Below are 6,540 nucleotides of genomic sequence, written 5' to 3'. Positions count from 1 at the left end.
TGAGAGGGGGAGTAATGATGGGGTTTGAGGGTAGGGGTGCGTTAGCGTGTACTTTGTGAATAACATCCATTAACCAGACATGTAACAGATGTTACGTATTGATCGCACCCACTGGGCCATCACAGCATGATGTCCCACCTAATTAATTTTTTGTTATGCTTCACCGAGTTTCCCCCGAGCGGTTTGATAAGTCATGATGATTAACGACGTACATTAAGTGCCTCTCCGCGTTAAGTGTGGGAACATCTGTTACCACTTTAATTGATTTTTTCCCCTGGTTGGGTCCCGTGCTTTCCACTAACAGTTATACAGTGTCATGGGTTTTTAAGTTTCTGGTACGATTATGTTAAACGTATACACATTCACACAAGCACAGAAACTCACTTTCTTACTTTTATATTAAAAGACAAGTATGTGTTATTGTTTTGTTACTTGTCCCTGAAAGTTATGTAACTCGGTATCCTGTATAAGATTTTTGTGCAACATGTGTTACTTATCGATCTGCAATCCTTTTGTTTTTGTCAACCTTCTCCACCTTCACCCACCTTTCACCCTTTACCCACCTGTTCACACCGTCACCCGTCTGCTTACACCCCTCACCCATGTTACTATAAGCGAGTATGTATTGAACATTTGTTAATATTTCCCCCTTCACCCACCTGTTCACACCGTCACCCGCCTGCTTACACCCCTCACCCATGTTACTATAAGCGACTATGTATTGAACATTTGTTAAATTTATCTGGCTCAGGGTGGTCAAATGGTGGTCAGATCAAAAGAAAATCGGAACGGTCATAAAAAACTTAATTACTTTTCCAGACTTGTAAAAACATGTCTACCCCCGCATACCTTACGTACCAACGCACTAAGTCGCCCCTGTCGCCCATTAAAAAGCACGAACCTACGGAGACCTCGTTTCGTCTCAAAACCTGATTTAACGGTGGTTGAAAGAAAATTCCGACCCTTAAATATATTTTGTTTTCGTTGACCCTCGCTATAAGCGAATAGTTACAACCATTAATCTTTCATACATAGCAAGGGACGGTTCGTAGGACATGTGGAAACAAAAAAAAAATTAATTTGATCAAAGAATGACCGGGCGTACGATATGTGAACATAGTTCATGGACAGCTGTAATCTAATGAAAAAAGCCGAGAGCCGTGACTAATTACACCACCAGCTGTTACCTAAGGGCTTCACGGAGCTGACAAATCGATCGGTTTTCGCTGACCTCGCTATAAGCGAATAGTTACCGATGTCGCTACACTTAACGCGGAGAGGCACTTAATGTACGTCGTTAATCATCATGACCTATCAAACCGAGTGGGGAAAAATCACTGATGCATAACAAAAATTTAATTAGGTGTGATGGCCCCGTGGGTGCGATCAATATTAGCTCGCCCGTTGTTTGACAAAAACAAAAGGATTGCAGATCGATAAGTAACACATGTTGCACAAAAATCTTATACAGGATACCGAGTTACATAACTTTCAGGGACAAGTAACAAAACAATAACACATACTTGTCTTTTAATATAAAAGTAAGAAAGTGAGTTTCTGTGCTTGTGTGAATGTGTATACGTTTAACATAATCGTACCAGAAACTTAAAAACCCATGACACTGTATAACTGTTAGTGGAAAGCACGGGACCCAACCAGGGGAAAAAAATCAATTAAAGTGGTAACAGATGTTCCCACACTTAACGCGGAGAGGCACTTAATGTACGTCGTTAATCATCATGACCTATCAAACCGCTCGGGGGAAACTCGGTGAAGCATAACAAAAAATTAATTAGGTGGGACATCATGCTGTGATGGCCCAGTGGGTGCGATCAATACGTAACATCTGTTACATGTCTGGTTAATGGATGTTATTCACAAAGTACACGCTAACGCACCCCTACCCTCAAACCCCATCATTACTCCCCCTCTCATCCACCAACACCCCTATCCGTTTACTATTAAACATACATACAATCAAATAAACAAACCAACAAATAAATAAATAAACAAAAGTAATTAAAATCAAATTACGTAACTAGTTAATAATAATTTAACTAATTATAAAATAAAATAAAATTAAAAATAAACAAAATAAAATTAATTAAAAAGTAAACAAATAATCAAATTACGTAACTCGTTAATAAAAATTACACAATATAAACAAAGTAATTAAATTAAACAACAAGTAAACAACAAATTAAACAATTAAAAAAGTAAACAAATAATCAAATTACGTAACTCGTTAATAAAAATTAATTAAAATTTTAAAAACTCATTAAAACTAATTAAAAACGCATTAAAATTACGTAACTAGGTCAGTGATGACGTCACAAGGTCACTAATTACGTCACAAGGTCAATGATTACGTCACAAGGTCACCAAAAGGTGACTCACCCTTCACTCCTCCGCCAACACCAGTTGGCGTAATATTTTACTATATGTCTTTGCGCCCTCCACCCTTCGCTCCTCACCCACCCTTACCCTCCCGATGCGCCAGGCTGGGAGTATTTTACTATATGTCTTTGCGCCCTCCACCTCCGCTCCTCCCGAGTATTTTACTATATGTCATTGCTCCTCACCCTGCGCTCCTCCGCCAAAAATGATACCCAAAAGGGACCTAATATACTACTTACATTAGAAATTAAATATGTTGAAGTAATGAAAACAGTATCACTGTTTACAATATTTTAGAAAGATAACAGACGGAGTAGGCCTACATGTAAGTAGAGTGTGTTTGTTTTAGAGCAGGAAGTAAATACCAGCGACCTAAATACAAAAAGATATATTACGATATTGTCGTAAGATAATAAATTTTACCTTGTCGGCTAAGTCACGCTCTTAAACGCCCGCAAGAATAGATCCCCGCATAAGATATTTTCTAAGTTATGTTGAAATAAAGTGTTGTTGAGTAATAACATAGGAAGATCGCAGTCACATTCATTCAAATAGATGAATATGGGGGAGTTGGTGTTTTCAGCTGCGAAGATTTTGGACACAAATGAAATTCTTGTGTTGTACGACATCGAGTCTCTGTACATGCTGGATGGTTAGATAACTCTAGTAAAGGGACGTAAATTGTTGCTGAGATTTGCGCTGTTTATGGCGCATGTCTTCCTGCTTATTTATATATGTTCCAGTTAACACGTAAGGGGTTTAACAATCTGGCTTTGCTAACCGGATTTTTTATCTCAGATAAATAAAAAAAATAATCGTATTTATGTCAATAGCTTATACCAGAGATTCTGTAAAATTAAAATTAATATTTAACATAATTTGCATTATTTAGAATGCTTTCTTATTTGTAAAAAACATAGATAATTCCAATTTTAGTGTGAAATTATTGAAAAAAAGGCTAGGCTTAAAAAATACTAAAATAGTATTAAGTCTCAATAAAAAAATAACAACACAACAACTCGTAATGGATAGACGCTGAATCGCACACACATTTTTTGATAGTAATGTGCGAATAAACATAATTAAAAAGTCATTACTTAAGTATGTTTTATAAACATTTGTTAAATTCGTAATAATTATAGTAGGCCTATTTACAGATTTTAAACTATTTCAAAAAGTGCTTATCTACTCTTCGCTGACGAAAGTGTTACCATACTGTTAAAACAACGTGTCAGTCAGTATTTGATAGCTAACCAGACGTGTACTGGTTATCAGGAACCTCAGGTCGTTTTTTGGTCTACTTTGATCAGTTCAACTTTAACAAGACATCACTTGCTTTCTGTTAATACAATACGGATAAGTTATTCCGATTTTATTTCTGTGGACTTTTTAATCGAAAAAAAAAACATAATACAAATACAAACATTTAACAAAACATTGTAAGGAAGGTAGGTATTCTTTGAATTCAGTTGTTCATTCTCATGTGAAATTCAATTGTTTAATTACTATATATTTTATGATTCAATTTAGTGAACTTGGTGTTGCTCAGTGATGATGAGTTTTAGAGTTGATATGTGCATGTTCAAAATATAAGTTGCATATTATTGCTCTATATGCTTTTTCGTCGTCTCATAAGAAACTTGTTTATTCCTGTTATTTTAAACGTCATCTAAACCTCCATCCCGCTCGCGGTAAATAGGTTTCCTAATGCATTTTAACTATCTCAATACTGCTTTTGATTTAAGAGAACATGGGCTTTAAACTTCCTAATTAGCTGTCTATATTATTTAGTATTAGTGTAGAGCTTTGATGAATATTTTTAAATGGGTTACGTTTAACGTTTCTCGAAATGTATGTTTTAAAAATAATAATCTTATTCTATTAAAAGATCTTGTAATTCCTAATCGATAAATATGAAATTATTTTTACAATGCTAGTGAGATAATAGTTAAAAACTATGTAAACCAATAGTAAAGCAAATCATTATCTCGAAAGTTTCATCGTTTCAATTCTTTATAAAGTGGCTATTTGATTGATATTTTTTTAAAAAAGAACTAAAGCGACAAAACTTAGAAATAATTATATTTTAGCTGTTCACTCACATGTACTCGATTGAGTATAATAATATAATAAATTAGGCCTACTACTTAAGTTTCGTGTTACAATATTATTTGCCATTAAGCAAATGCAGGCTAGGCCGTTGCTAAATTTACTTAAAGTGGTTTCTATAGAATGTATCAATGCAATATTGGAATTCTATATTTATTTGAACCAAGGTAGGGTATAAATACACTAGCGCACCCGTCAGAAGTAGTGCTGACGCAATATTAATGAGAAATTCATCAATGCGTTGCCAATTGTGTATTTTGGGAGTTGATTAGAACACTCCAGGGAAGGGTTCTGTAAAAAAAATCTTTTTTTTTTTAATTTCGCAAGGGCGGTGCCGCGGAATGGTGGGATTGTTCTCTATATACGTTATATAAAAATAAAAGACGATTGCGGTTCGACACAGTTTATCCCGGTGCCATAAAACTTTAGGGAGTTTATGAATACTCCCGAGAAGGTTTCTGTGGTGGGAGGGCGGAATAGGGGTTATTTGGTGGTGGGTATTTAATTTTGCATTGACGACCCCGGCAGGATGCGATTTTGCGCCCTGGTCTTTCCCGTGAGCGCTATGGTGACTACGTTCTGTCTAAACAGTGTGATAGACAATGAATATGATGGCGCGTTACAAATGCTGACTAAATTGAATCAGGCGTGTCCTCTGTCGCCCTGGTAGGGTGCGATTAGGCTGCAAATAAAAATGTCTGTTTCGGCCCCCAAAGGCTCACATGGGCCGCTGAGGGCCATGTAATACGTTTTATTTTAATAATCAGAAAAATTTACCAAGGTTAGATTATAAACTGGGATGTTTCTTTTTGTCCGTAAAAAAATCCAAACAGTGTAGTCACTTTGCGAATGATGCAATTAGCATCTATTTTTAAATAATCCAATCAGAAATTAAGATCGAGGATATAAGAATAGACCATTAGTAACGCTAACAATTTGCATCAGTCACACTGATGTTTAAAACACCTCAAATAATTTTTTTACGTGCTAAATAACAAATCCTGTTCATTTGTGTCACTTTAGCGAATGACGCAATCTGCATCATTGTTAATAGGATGATATTTGGCACGATGGCGCCTGTTAGTTTTAAGGAACCAGGGGTCGTAAGCTGTGCCTATGCGGTAGTGTAATCGGGTGGGGGCTCTTGAGAGCGCCCCTCTACGTCCCTGACATATGGGCGGTCACCTTAGTGTATTCTACCTCATTATTTCGGTGAGTGATTAATGTACACTCAAGGTTTTCATGCGGTAGTGTAGGTAAACCCGTGTCCTGATATTTATGATCCAAGCGCAGGCATTGTTTACATTTAAATAACTCACTTATAGAAAACAATTTCACAAGTCTAAGAATATAGGATTGGTAAGGAATGGATAAAAGCCTTATATATTTCATCGGACTTTCTTCTATTCCCGCGGCAACGCGCAGGGACGGGTACGCTAGTATATATATATATATATATATATATATATATATATATATATATATATATATATATAATATAAATCAATGTATGTGTGTGTGTGTGTGTGTCTGTGTGTCTTTTATGCATTACCACACCTCTTATCACATCGCCGTGAAACTTTGAAAAGTTGTTGAGAATATTCCTGGGGAGGTTTCAGCGAAAAAAGAAAATTCAAATTCTACTATTTCTGCGGCAACGCGAAGGGACGGGTACGCTAATATATATATATATATATATATATATATATATATATATATATATATATATATATATATATATATATATATATATATATATATATATATATATATATATATATATATATATATATATATATATATATATATATATATATATATATATATATATATATATATATATATATATATATATATATATATATATATATACGAGCCGACCCGCGGCATATCATACGCCGCTATTTAGTTGTTTTATTTTCTACTTTTCAGTAATTCATAATTTGTGAATTCGACAGTACCAATGCTGCCACTGAAAATATTTGCTTTAAAACACTAACCCCCCTTTCCCCTAACCCCGACCCTACACCCCCC

At 35.2% G+C, this 6,540-nt stretch overlaps 1 protein-coding gene across 2 annotated transcripts in view; it reads left to right on the top strand.

The window, feature by feature from the left end:
* The first annotated feature begins 3,073 nt into the window (after nucleotides 1–3,073).
* Nucleotides 3,074–6,540, top strand: part of LOC131950704 (receptor-type tyrosine-protein phosphatase alpha) — a 32,281-nt gene continuing 28,814 nt past the window's right edge. Inside the window, exon 1 of one of the 2 annotated variants that reach the window (XM_059312930.1) lies at nucleotides 3,074–3,147. The gene's annotated coding sequence lies outside the window, so the exon portion shown is untranslated. Of the gene's footprint in view, nucleotides 3,148–3,707; nucleotides 3,846–6,540 lie in introns of those variants that run through there. The other variant, XM_059312931.1, reaches the window with a different exon arrangement.

This window comes from Physella acuta, unplaced genomic scaffold (assembly GCF_028476545.2).
Source record: "Physella acuta isolate Inbredline_101_S28 unplaced genomic scaffold, ASM2847654v3 ptg000777l, whole genome shotgun sequence".
Taxonomy (NCBI): Eukaryota; Metazoa; Mollusca; class Gastropoda; family Physidae; genus Physella; species Physella acuta.
Note: the sequence above shows the minus strand (reverse complement) of the source record. Positions and strands in the feature narration are given on the sequence as shown.